The following is a 12,746-nucleotide window of genomic DNA, read 5'->3' on the forward strand; positions in this document are numbered from 1 at the left end:
AACCCAGCTGGTGGAACCCAGCTGTGCAGGGCCTGTGAAACTTAGTGACAGGGACCAGAGCAGGGACAGTCACCATGCAACGGGAAGACTGGGGCTGCAGTCTCTGTGCAGAAAGGCTGGGTATTAGAAATGGGCTTTCTCAGCCCAGGAGAATATCTGCATCAGATTGCTTGCTGTTAAGCCTGATTGAAAATGGCCTTGTACTGGCAAGATAGCTCAGCTAAGAAGGGACCTGCTTTGTTAACGCACCTGACTTGGGTTTAGAGCCCAGCCTCCACTGCCTTGGGGTAAGCCTTGTTCCTATCTGTCTAGAGTGGTGAAGACCCAGTAACAACAAACATAGGTGGTAGTCAGCCTCCCCCCCCCCCCTTTGACAGCAGGGTTATCACTAGTGCTCAGAACCTGCACAGGGAATCCAGCACTCCTGGTAGACATACCCCCCTTTTTAAAAATTTATTTATTTATTTATTTTCCCTTTTGTTGCCCTTGTTTTTTATTGTTATTATTGTTTTTGATGTCATCGTTGTTGGATAGGACAGAGAGAAATGGAGAGAGGAGGGGAAGACAGAGAGGGGGAGAGACAGACAGACACCTGCAGACCTGCTTCACCGCCTGGGAAGCGACTCCCCTGCAGGTGGGGAGCCGGGGGCTCGAACCGGGATCCTTACGCTGGTCCTTGCGCTTTGCGCCATGTGAGCTTAACTTGCTGTGCTACCACTCAACTCCCCCCCCCTTTCTTTTCTTTGTTAGGAAAGGTGGAAATTGAGAGGAGGGTGGAGGTAGAGAGAGAGAGAAAAGAAAAAAGACGCAGCCAGTTTCACTTCCCTCCTGCAGGTGGGGACTAGGGCCTTGAACCCAGGTCCCTGTGCACACTGTAATGTGTGCACTTAATTCAATGCACCACCACCAGGCCCCCCAAATAAATATTTCTTTTCTTTTTATTGGATAGGACAGAGAAATCGAGGGGGGAAAGATAGAGAGGGGGAGAGACAAACAGACACCTGCAGCCCTGCTTCACCACTTCAAAAAGCCTTCATGATATCCTCCAAGCAGTCCAGTGATTCTAGGTGACATGGGAAGTAGGGACTCGAACCTGGGTCCTTGCACAGGCGCTTGCACATAGTACTATGTGTGCTTGACCAGGTACACCACTACCTAGCCCTCCCAAATACATATTTCTTAAGAAAGAACTGGTCTTAGGTCAAATTGTATCTGGATGTTGGCCACTGAGTTCCAAAGTGATGCTTTAAATAAACAACACACTGACATTAGTGTATTCTGGGTTTAACTTTGAAATTCTCAGGACTTCAATTTATTGTTTTAAGGGAGAAAGGCAGTTGACTAATGTTTCCTACCCCAGGCATGTAAAAGGAAAAGTGCTGTTCCTCTTCAAACCAGAAAACAAATTCTAGATGGAAACCTTTTGTTCTGAGATGTAAATCCCCAAATGCACAGGTCACACCTTCCTTATCCCATTATCAAAGTGTGTGCTCTGTGAAGTGGTGAAGCTCAGGGCCTGGTCTGGAAGTACCAGTCCCACAGCCCAGCCTGGACTCAAGCTCAGGGCCTGGTCTGGAAGTGCCAGTCCCGCAGCCCAGCCTGGACTCCGCTGATACTTCTCTGGCTTCCAGGACTGCATGGGAAGAGTGCTCTCAACACCGATAAGTGCCCTGGCCTCATTCTTCCCAGAGCGAGTCACGGTGACTGTAGACCCCTTGCAAATTGCAGATTGCTGAAAGGGGAGAGCAATCTCTGTCCCTTGGTGGGCAGGCCTTGGGGCTTTGGGGAGACCCAGGGAGGGGCTGATGTAAGATGCCACAACCTCAGAGTCAGAGCAGGAAATGAGTCTCACTGAGCAGCTCAGCTGGGGGTGGGCGTCTCTAGTGGGGCCTGAGAGTGGGAAGCCGAGGGTGGGATCTCAGCTCGTGGAGACTGGGGGGGTGACTGCTCCTCGTTCCAGGCTGTGCTAGGGCAGCCTTGAGGGGTCTGTGATGGGCAGTGACCTGCGTCTCGCAGCTGGAGGGCAGCGGCGGGGCTGCACCGCACGAGGTGTGCGGCAGGTGCAGGCTCCAGAGCTCCAGAGCCCTAGCGCAGGACGGCTTTTTAGTTCACGAGCAGTTTCTCCACCTTAATTGGCTCTCTAGGGCCCTGGGAGCAGCACTGGCACCTCAGAGCAGTCCTGTTACTGGGAAGCAACTCCCTTGGTAATGGGGAGGAGACAGACTGTGCTGGGGCTGGGGGATGCTAGAGCAGAGTTGCCTCGAGAGGTGCTTGTGATTGATAGGCAGCTGTAGGACTCACTGGAAACTGGAGGGCAGGAAGAACCTCACTGTTCTAACCCTCACTGTATAAACGGTGCGCCAGCAGCCTAGAAAGGATAGAATCCTAAAAATCCTGCCCCCTTCCTGCCAGCCTAGGGCTCGCCTGGACTTGGGAACCTTGCCCAGAGTGCGTCTCCGTCCCGCCGCTGTCACTCTGTTCGTGCCTCGTTGGAGATGGGGGCAGCTGGGGCTCAGGCGGTGGTGCAGCAGGTTGAGCGTACATGGCGGGAAACGGGGGCAGTAGCTTGCCTGGAGTGTGGCGGCGTGCCAGTCCCCTGGTTGACATTTGAGATTTTCTGAATCAAAAGAGAGAGAGCTGGGCTTGCCACACCTGCGCTTCTGCACGCCTCTGTGACTAGTTCTTTTTAAACCGAGTTATCAGTTGTGATTAGTAGGGTTACAAGATTTAAGACTACGGAGTATATAGAGTCCCACACTGCACCCACTGCTGCAGCTCCTGCCTGGCACAGAAGGCCTGTGGGAGCTGCAGTGCTTCCTGGGAGCGTGGCTCCAAAGGCTGTCTGTTTCCAGCCTCAGCCGGTCACCTGGCTTCCATGTCCAAGCTCAAGTCTGCTACCTGGCCCCGTCGCCTATCCCTGGACCCCTCTGCCTAGCCTCACTTGATTGTTTTCTCTGTGAGGCATGCTCCTTAGCACTCTCCGCTTTCATGGGATTGCATTTCTAGCTAACGAAAGGGTCCCAGTTACAGTTCGGAGCAGAAATTTAGCGTGGTTTTCATGGACTCCAAACTAATTAGAGCCTCATCTCCTACTATTACTTTTTGAAAGAATTATTTATTTATTACTGAATAGAGACAGAGAGATAGTGAGGAGGAAGGGAGAGAAAGAGACCTGCAGCCCTGCTTCACTACTCCTGAAGCTTCCCCTGTAGCTGGGGACCAAGGGCTTGAACCCATGTCCTTGCACACTGCAGTGTGTGCTTTTAACCGGGTCCTCCACCGCCCGGCCCCTCCAACTGTTCCTTTATAGGCGCTTTTTTCCTCCTTCTTTTCCAGAATACTGCTCAGCTCTGACTTGTGGTGCTGGGAATTGAACCTGGGACTTTGGAGCCTCAGGCATGAGGATCTTTTTGCGTAACCATCATGCTATCCTCCCACTCAACAATAGGTGCCAGTCTTGCCAGCCTTTCCCCAAGATGATTTTTGAATTCTGTGATCACCCTCTGCATTGTTCACTCCCTCCACGTCGTCCTCTCCTTCTTAAATGATTGTACCTGGATGTGCAGTCAGCCTGCACGTGGCCCAGGTACCTACACTACAGCACCGGCACCTCAGCTAGCTTAGGAACAAGCAGGAACTGCTCCATCTAGACGCTGAACAGCGACATCTTTGGGGTAGGAATCAGCACACTGTTCTGCAAAAGGCTAAATATTCCACTTTTTTTTCCTTTTAATTTCACCTGCCATACAGGCTCTGCTATAACCACCTAATGCTATCATTATATTATGATTATATATATATTTATATTATAATTATATATATATATCATTGTATTATGAAAGGAACCATAGACTATGAAAATAACTGGGCATGACCGTGGGCCATTAAAGCTTTATTTACAAAAACACGTGGACTGGGGGCCGGGCGGTGGCACACTGGTAAGCTCACACAGTGTGAAGCACAGGGACTGGCACGAGGATCCCAGTTCGAGCCCCCGGCTCCCCACCTGCAGGGGGAGTCACTTCAGGTCTGTAGGTGTCTGTCTTTCTCTCCCCCGTTCTCTGTTTCTCTTTGTCCCATCCAGCAACAGCAGCAGAACTGGATAAATGGCCACCAAGACCAGAGGGTTGGTAATGCAGGCACCGAGCCCCAGCGACAACCCTGGAGCAAAACAGACAGAACACCATAGGCTGTGCCCTGTTTTGGACTCTGTCTGGACTAATTGGGTGGGTTTGAAACGGGTGGGGGTGGGGCTGTGTGTCCAGTAAGGCTAGTCCCACAGGAGCCAAGAAGGCCGGAAAACTAGGGACTAGAACTGTATGTAGAGAGGGTTGTGGGCCGAGTGGTGCTGCACAAGGACCGAAGTTCAAGTCTTTCTACTTCTACCCTTTTCAGGACTTTGTTCCTGAGTATAACCCCTCCTCCCTAGCCTCCCTGCCTCCAGCCCATCAGCACGATCATCAAACCTTGCTCTCTCCTTTCTGGGTCGCGTGGGCTGACTCTGCTTTTAGGATCGAGGTCAAAGTTAGGCTCTTTAGGATTCAGAGTCCCCTGGAAGCTCCCCTCCTGCTGGCGTTTGCAGGCTCACTCCCTGCCACCCGCCCTCTGTGCTGTGCTCTGTGTTTGTAGTTTTCCTGCACTCACAGTCATGCTCCATCCTTACGCCTGCCTGCCCTCCCCCACCACCCTGTTTTTCCTTCCTCTCTCCCCCTCCCTGCACATCTGTGGCTGTATCTCCCGGGGGGGCATGGAGCTGGCTGCCAGGAGACACTTTCCAGGACCGCTGTGCATCACAAACGTGTCTCCTCTCTCAGAAGTCCTAATCCTCCGCGTGTGACGGACAATTGGTCGCTATGGCAACTGGCTATGACGTCACAGGATAAGGACTTCAGGTGAAGTGGCAGGAGCAGGTGAGTGTGTGAGGAGACAGATTTTAATGTCTGCTGAAGGCTGCCCCACACTCTCCTTCAGTGCTGGGGGCACGGAGGGATAGCTCGGGCTCCTGCTGATGGTGAGGATGATGCGGTGAGAGTGTGTGCCTGGCATCTGCGTGGCGGAGTGTCAGCCCGAGCTCTGGCTGTGCAGGCGCTGCCGCTGCTGCTGCTGCTACTGCTGTGTGAGCCTGTTACTCCATCCTGGATTGCTATTTTGATACTCAGATTGCATCATTCTTCCTACGTATAAACAGGGGGGTCCCCAGGGCCCCGCAGCTACTCACTTCCCCACCAACACTGTTGTTGTGATGAGCTCTATTTAAATGAGCTGCTGGGTCGGGCAGGTTCCAGCCACACATGAGCACTGTCATTCTGGGGAACATGGAGGCTGAAGGATTTCTGGACCGAGTCCTAACAGGCTGAGAGTGATGGCCTCTCGAGCTGTGCAGAGGACGACAGAGCTAGTTCCTGAAAGTTGAAAATCTCATTCTCTTCCTTCTGAGCTTTTGTGCCAAGGCACCCAGAGGGCTAGGAGGGAGGTGCAGCTAGCAAGAGAGCCGCCTCTTTGAGGTCTCCCTCTCGATGTTCAGTTTGGGAAAATTGCTGCAGAGCATTCAAGATAAACAGGAGCAGGAGGAGTCAACCAAGCCCTTTCCTGCAGGAGCATCTCAGGTGAGCTGGAGAAAAGCAGCCCCGGCTGGCTGAGGCTGCATCAGAGAGAGGACGGAAGGGTCCAGGCTGCTCCCTCCCTCCCCAGCACCCAGCTCCCTGAGGATTAGGGCCTGCAGTCCAGCCGGCTACAGCATGCGGGTGGGTGTTCCCGGGTGCTTGGTGAGCCCCTCCTCGGGGACCTGTGGTGGTCGCACCTGTCGCTCTTCTGCCTTCTCTCCTCTCCCAAGTGTTGCTCTAATCACCGGGCGTCGGGCTGGAGGTAAGCCTGCTGGCAGCCGGGGCCAGGGGCAACAGTCACTCGAGGAGTCAGAGCTGTCCTCTCTTTCTAGTAAGGACTGGGCACCTGCAGAGTGAGTGCAGAGTGCTTCTTGAAGGGTTAGAGGGCGGCAGGGGGTCTCACTTGGTGGGGGTGGGGGGTGACAGGAGGCTGCCCCTGGATGGGAGGGCGAGAATAGTCAGTCAGTGATGGTGGCCCGTGTGCCAGAGGATGGAACCAGGGTGCTTTTTTCTCCTTGCCTAGCTACTGGCAGAGGCGTCCGCATGTAGCATGTCTTCCTTTGGCTGTGGAGGTAATCAGAGACTCATCAGTGGTTCAGGGTATCCCCTGTGTTTTGCAAGGGCTCTGTGGTTTCTAGCTAAGCCCCTCCCCGCTCTTTCCGCCTGTCTCTCTCTGTCTCTCTTTCCCTCTCTCTCTCTCTCTCTGGACATCCCTGCCACTATGTCGATAGGGGGTTGGCTGCTGCAGGGTTGAAGAGGCTGGGCGAGGGCAGCTCTGGTTCTACAGGTGAGAACTGGCAGAAGGGCACCAGGCTGCTGTGTGGGAGGTAGAGCTTGGACGAGCTGGGGAATGGAGGGCTTCTTCAGGGTCACTCAGCTCTGGACTTGGGCTTGTGGCCGGCTAGGTATGTCTCTGCCTGCTGGGCCGAGCCGCCGACTCCCTTGGGATTTCTGCGAAGCCTCCCTCCCGCACACCCTGTCCCAAGGCCTAGGCCGCCTTGGCTTTCTGCCTGAAAGGTAAGCCACTCAGTCTCGCCCTCGTTGTGCCCTTGAGTCCTGGCTTCGGCACCTGCTCCGGGCCCCCGTGGCTGTCACTCTGCTGGGTGTTAGCCACGGGCCAGAGTTCGGTCTGCTGGTCCCGTGCTCCTTGCTTTGCTCTGCCAGAGTGGAAATCATCACGGTGGCAGTCAGTCATTCTTACCTTCTGGGAGCCTCTTTAAAGTGAGGTGAGCCTGGGCTGGAGAAATTTGAGAAATATTGTTCTCGACCTTCTAAGGAGTAGAATGTTTGTCCCATATATCTGAGGTCCTGCTTCTGTCTCTGGCACACAGCAAAAAGAAAATAATTTAAAAAGCCTAAGCTGGTGGGTCTGCCTTTCCCAGCTGCGTGATGGAGGAAAGCCACCAGGCTCAGGGGCAGGAAGTGCCCACACACAGGACTGGCTCTCCACCTTGGTTGTACATTGTAACCACTTGGGGAGTTTTTTTAGATACTGCTGTCTGGATCCAACTTTCTAGAACTCTTTTAATTTGTGTGGGGTGGAGGCTGGCTATCGAGATGTTTAAAAATGCCTGGTGTGATTAAAATAAGCAGTTACGGTCTGTGGAATGAAACTGTCCCCAGGTTCATTCCCTCCAGACAGAAAAACCTCTGCTTTCTAAAAGCGTAAGCGCAGCTGGCCCTGGCTTCTGCTTCAGCTCCCCACTTTGTGTACCAGTGCTGGCAGTGACTGCCTGGAGCCCCAGTCCTAGTCCCTCCAACCGTGACATGGGGACAATGCCTACTTCTTGGGGTGGCTTGATGCTTCTGTTAAGTAACACAAGTGCTTGCTGTAGGGAGTGATGGCCAAAGTGATTTGCCTCACACCTCCCAGGGAACAGAAGTGCCTCACTCTTGTGACAGATGCTGAATATTGCTGGCATCCAGAGCTGCTTTCCTAGGTCCGTACACCCCAGGAGGACCTGTAGGGCCTGTGACTTTTTTTCTTGTATTCGTGATTCAGTAATGATTGACAAGACTGTGGGGTAAGAGGGGTACGAGTCCACACACTTCCCACCACCAGAGCTCCATATCCCACCCCCTCCGTTGGAGGGTTCCCTAATTCTTTATCCCTCTGGGAGTATGGGCCCAGCATCTTTATTATTTTTTTTTCCAGGTAAATTAAGCTTTCATTGGAAACATGTTAGGGCATGAAAGAGAGAGTGAAACAGAAGAAAAGCGAGGAGGGAGAGAGAAAAGGGGACTTACATACTTGATGGTAGTCCTGGGAAAGAGTGGGCCCAGGTCATTATGGGGAACAGAAGGTGGGAGTTGTGGCTTCTGTCATTGCTTCTCTGCTGGGCATGGACATTGGCAGGTGGATCCACACCCCCAGCCTGTCTCTGTTTTTCCCTAGTGGGGCAGGGCTCTAGGAGGTGGGGTTCCAGGACACATTGGTGAGGGCGTCTGCCCAGGGAAGGCAGGTTGGCATCATGGCAGAATCTGCAACTTGGTGGCTGAAAAACATTAGGATATAAAGCAGAACACATAAATTGACAGAGCACTGCTCAGCTCTGGCTATGGTGGAGAGGGGATTGAACCTGGGACTCTGGAGCCTCAGACATGAGAGTCTCTTTGCATGACCATTACGCTGTCTACCCCCATTCAACAATTTGTTTAATAATCAGGAACCTAAAGGGGAGAGTATAGCAGATGAAATTTGGTGTCTCCATGTTGGAAGAAGCTAGGAAGTCTATTTTAGGTAGATTCTCGAGGGCCTGTGACTTTTCATTCTGACCAAAAGCTCTGCCTCCTCTGGGAATGGGTGTATAACCTTTAGGCTCTGGACGTTCCGAAATAAACGTGCAGAGCCAGCACAACAGCTCACTTGGATCTTGCACTGAATTATCGTGTGTGTCACCCGATTTCAAGCCCAGCCCCACCACATTGGAGGAAGCTTCAGTGCTGAGGTCTCTCTCTCTGCCTCTTTGTCTCTCTGTCTCTGAAAAAGTTATCCTGGAGCCATGAAGCCCCAATAATGAGAAAAAGAAGTGTAAGGTGATGGTTTGAATTATTTAAATAGGGAAAAAGTAATATATCTAAGGTGTTTTTTATATTATATGATTTTTTAAATTATCTCTATTTATTGGATAGAGATATCCAGAAATCAAGAGGAAAGGGGTGGGGATAGAGAGGAAGAGAGACAGAGAGACACCTGCAGCCCTGCTTGTGAAGCTTTCCCCCTGCAGGTGGGGACTGGGGACTCGAACCTGGGTCCTTGTGCATTGTAACATGTGCGCTCAACCAGGTGCACCACCACCTGGCCCCTGTATTATATGATTTTTTTTTTGGCTTGTGTGATTCCACCCACTGTTTCTAGTGGACTTTTTCCCCCTCCATATATATATATATATATATATATATATATATATATATATATATATATATATATATATTTATATTAAAATACTACATAAATATATTTAGCATGTATGTGGTAGTGTGTGTCTATATACTAGCCATGCACACACACATACAGTAATATGCATATTTATACTAGTACCGCGTATGCATACACACATATACTCCCGGTGTGTATTTAGCTGCAGACAGAAATGGAGGGAAAAGCATGGAGAGGAGAAGAGACGTCATGCTCCACCGTGTATGGAGCTCGCCCTGATGCTGATGCTGTGTACGGTGCCCTCGTGCGGTGCTGGGGAGCGTGTGACAGAGTGTGTGCTTGACCAGATGAGCTGCCTTCTGGCCTCTAATACACAGTTTCTTTCTTTGTTATTTCTTTACTGGGGGATTGATGCTTTTTAAAATTTTCCCTTTTGTTGCCCTTTTTTATTGTTGTTGTAGTTATTATTGTTGTTGTTATAGTTATTATTGTTGTTGTTATTGATATCGTTGTTGGGTAGGACAGAGAGAAATGGAGAGAGGAGGGGAAAACAGAGAGGGGGAGAGAAAGACAGACACCTGCAGACCTGCTTCACCACTTGTGAAGTGACTCCCCCTGCAGGTGGGGAGCCGGGGGCTGGAACCGGGATCCTTACGCTGGTTCTTGCACTTCGAGCCACCTGCGCTTAACCCGTTCTGCTACTGCCCGACTCCCTGGGGGATTGATGTTTTACTGTCAACAGTAAATGCAATAGCTGTACATGCAGAACATCTCTCAGCTCCCGCTAGGTCCTCCTGTGCCATCCTGTTCCAGGCCCTGAACTCTCCCCCCAACCCCAGAGTCTTTGACAGTACACCCACTCTAATATGCAATTTAAATGTGTATTTGTAACTATATCAATGTTAAATATCATCAACAGATAGTCATTTTACACGCTTCCGCAGTCTTGGGAGTTGATATCATATTGTTATCTCATTGTTTTTTTCCAGAGCACTTTTCTGCTCTGGCTTATGGTGTTGTGGAGTGAACCTGGAATCTCAGAATCTCAGGCACGAGACTTTTTGCACAGCCACTTTGCTGTCTGCCCAGCCCTCTAGTTATAGTTATCTAAAATCAAAATAAAACTTTGGTATCCATATTGAAAATTGGGGATATTTATCTGTTCCCCTTTTTTTGTTGCCCTTGTTGTTTTTGGGAAGTTAGATATTTTTAAAGTAATGTTGATAAGGCTTTGAGGGAGTTTGTGAACTTTTTTTTTTTTTTTTTGCCGGAACACTGCTCAGCTCTGGCTTATGGTGGAGTGGGGGATTGAACCTGGAACTTAACTGAGCCTCAGGCATGAGAGTCTGTTTGCATAGCCATTATGCTATCTACCCCCACCCGTTTGTGAACTTCTGAGGGAAGATAAAAGTTTCTGGACGAAGATGTGTGATACAAAGGATCCTTGCGCTTTGCACCATGTGTGTTTAACCCGCTGCGCTACAGCCCGACTCCCTGACACAAAGGATCCCGTGTCAGCCTCTGTGCCCACTCAGGACCCCCAGGCGGCCTGGGGCCTGCTTCCCCACAGAGATCACTCTCACTCTGCTGCCTGCTGCAGAGACTCTTCTTCAGATGGGATAGATTTCTTCTTTACTTTTTATTCTTTTATATTTTAGATCATATTTTTATTCTTTCATTTTATTATTTTTTAAATTTTACTCGTGATTAATAATGAGTTACAAGACTGTATGATGATACACACTGCCCCACCACGCGAGTCTGTGACCTCACGCTCCCACCATGGCTCCCACAAGGCCTTAGAACAGTCTGCTCTGGCTTGTCCTGCGAGCTCACGTGGATCAGCTCTCTAGGTCCCACAGGTGAAGCCACCGCTAGATATCTTGCTCTCGTCTCTGCTCTCACGAAGCACGATCACCTCCCGTCCCCTGCACTTTGTCCCAGATACCTTTTTTTGGTTGCAGAGTAGTATTCCTTGGGGTATGTTGGAAAGACTTCTAAAAATATTTATTTTGGGAGTCGGGCAGTAACTCAGCAGGTTAAGCGCATGTGGCACGAAGCACAAGGACTGGTGTAAGGATCCCGGTTCGAGCCCCTGGCTCCCCACCTGCAGGGGAGTCGCTTCACAGCCGGTGAAGCAGGTCTGCAGGTGTCTATCTTTCTCTCCCCCTCTCTGTCTTCCCCTCCTCTCTCCATTTCTCTCTGTCCTATCCAACAACGACGACATCAATAACAACAACAAACAACAAAACAACCAGGGCAACAAAAGGGAAAAATAAATATAAAAATTTTTTAAATATTTATTTTTTATTATCTTTATTTATTGGATAGAGACAGCCAGAAATTGAAAGGGTGGGGGAGATGTAGAGGAAAAGAGTCAGAGACACCTGCAGTCCTGCCTCATCACTCGCGAATCTCTCCCCCTGCAGGTGGGGACTGGGGGCCCGAACCCAGGTCCTTGCTCATTGTCACATGTGTGCTCAACCAGGTGCACCACTGCCCAGCCCCCCTAAAAATATTTATTTATTTATAATATGATAGAACCACAGGAGTCGGGCTGTAGCACAGCGGGTTCAGCGCACGTGGCGCAAAGCGCAAGGACCGGCATAAGGATCCCAGTTTGAGCCCCGGCTCCCCACCTGCAGGGGAGTCGCTTCACAGGCGGTGAAGCAGGTCTGCAGGTGTCTGTCTTTCTCTCCCCCTCTCTGTCTTCCCCTCCTCTCTCCATTTCTCTCTGTCCTATCCAACAACAACGACAGCATCAATAACAACAATAATAACTAGAACAACAATAAAACAAGGGCAACAAAAGGGAAAATAAATAATAAATAAAATTTAAAAATATGATAGAACCAAGAGAAATTGAGAGGGAAGGGAAGATAGAGGACAAGAGACACCTACAACGCTGCTTCACTGTTTGTGAAGCTTTCCTCCTCCAGGTGGGGGCTGGGGGCTTGAACCCGGGTCCTTACGCCTAGTAATGTGTCTATTGAGCTGGGTGTGCCACCACCCCAGCCTCATGCGATACATTCCTTAATCCAGCCACAAGCAGCTCCCGTGACTTCCTGACAAGTAGGAGCCAGGCTGCTGTTTGGCTTCCTGCTTCTTTCATCTTTTCCAGGGGGCTACATCAGGAGGCTTAGTGCGGCAGGCAGAGAAACAGGCTGGGGTGACCCATCCCTCCTGCCATTCCTAGTTCCCTCATTCTAGAGATGTGGAAGCAAGGTTTAGGGGGCTAGGTGGTGGTGCACCCGGTGAAGCACACACATCACCAAGTGCAAGGACCCAGGTTCAAGCCCCCAGCCCCATGAGCGGCGAAGCAGGTCTGCAGGTGTCTGTTTTTCTCTCCCTCTCTTTATCTTCTCATTCTTTCTCAATTCCTCTCTCTCTCTCTCTCTCTCTCTTTCTCTTTACCAACTCTCTCTCTCTTTTAATCAGCTCTGGCTGATGATGGTGCTGGGAATTGGACCTGGGATTTTGAAGTGTCAGGCATGAGAGTCTTTTTGCATAATCATTATGCTATCTACCCCTGCCCCCTCTCTCAATTTCTCTCTGTCCTACCTAATAAAAAAATTTAGAAGAGGTCAGGCAGTAGCGCAGCAGGCTAAGCGCACGTGGCATCAAGCGCAAGGACCGGCATAAGGGTCCCAGTTCGAGCCCCCGGCTCCCCATCTGCAGGGGAGTCGCTTCACAGGCGGTGAAGCAGGTCTGCAGGTGTCTGTCTTTCTCTCCCCCTCTCTGTCTTCCCCTCCTCTCTCCATTTC

The 12,746-nt window shown here is 50.7% G+C and overlaps 1 protein-coding gene across 2 annotated transcripts in view; it reads left to right on the plus strand.

Annotated features, from left to right (window-relative positions):
• Window positions 1-4,714: 4,714 nt before the first annotated feature.
• Window positions 4,715-12,746, plus strand: part of TRIM66 (tripartite motif containing 66) — a 54,189-nt gene continuing 46,157 nt past the window's right edge. The window contains exon 1 of one of the 2 annotated variants that reach the window (XM_060177215.1): window positions 4,715-4,910. The gene's annotated coding sequence lies outside the window, so the exon portion shown is untranslated. Of the gene's footprint in view, window positions 4,911-4,968; window positions 5,607-12,746 lie in introns of those variants that run through there. The other variant, XM_060177213.1, reaches the window with a different exon arrangement.

Source organism: Erinaceus europaeus, chromosome 17, assembly GCF_950295315.1.
Source record: "Erinaceus europaeus chromosome 17, mEriEur2.1, whole genome shotgun sequence".
Lineage (NCBI taxonomy): Eukaryota > Metazoa > Chordata > Mammalia > Eulipotyphla > Erinaceidae > Erinaceus > Erinaceus europaeus.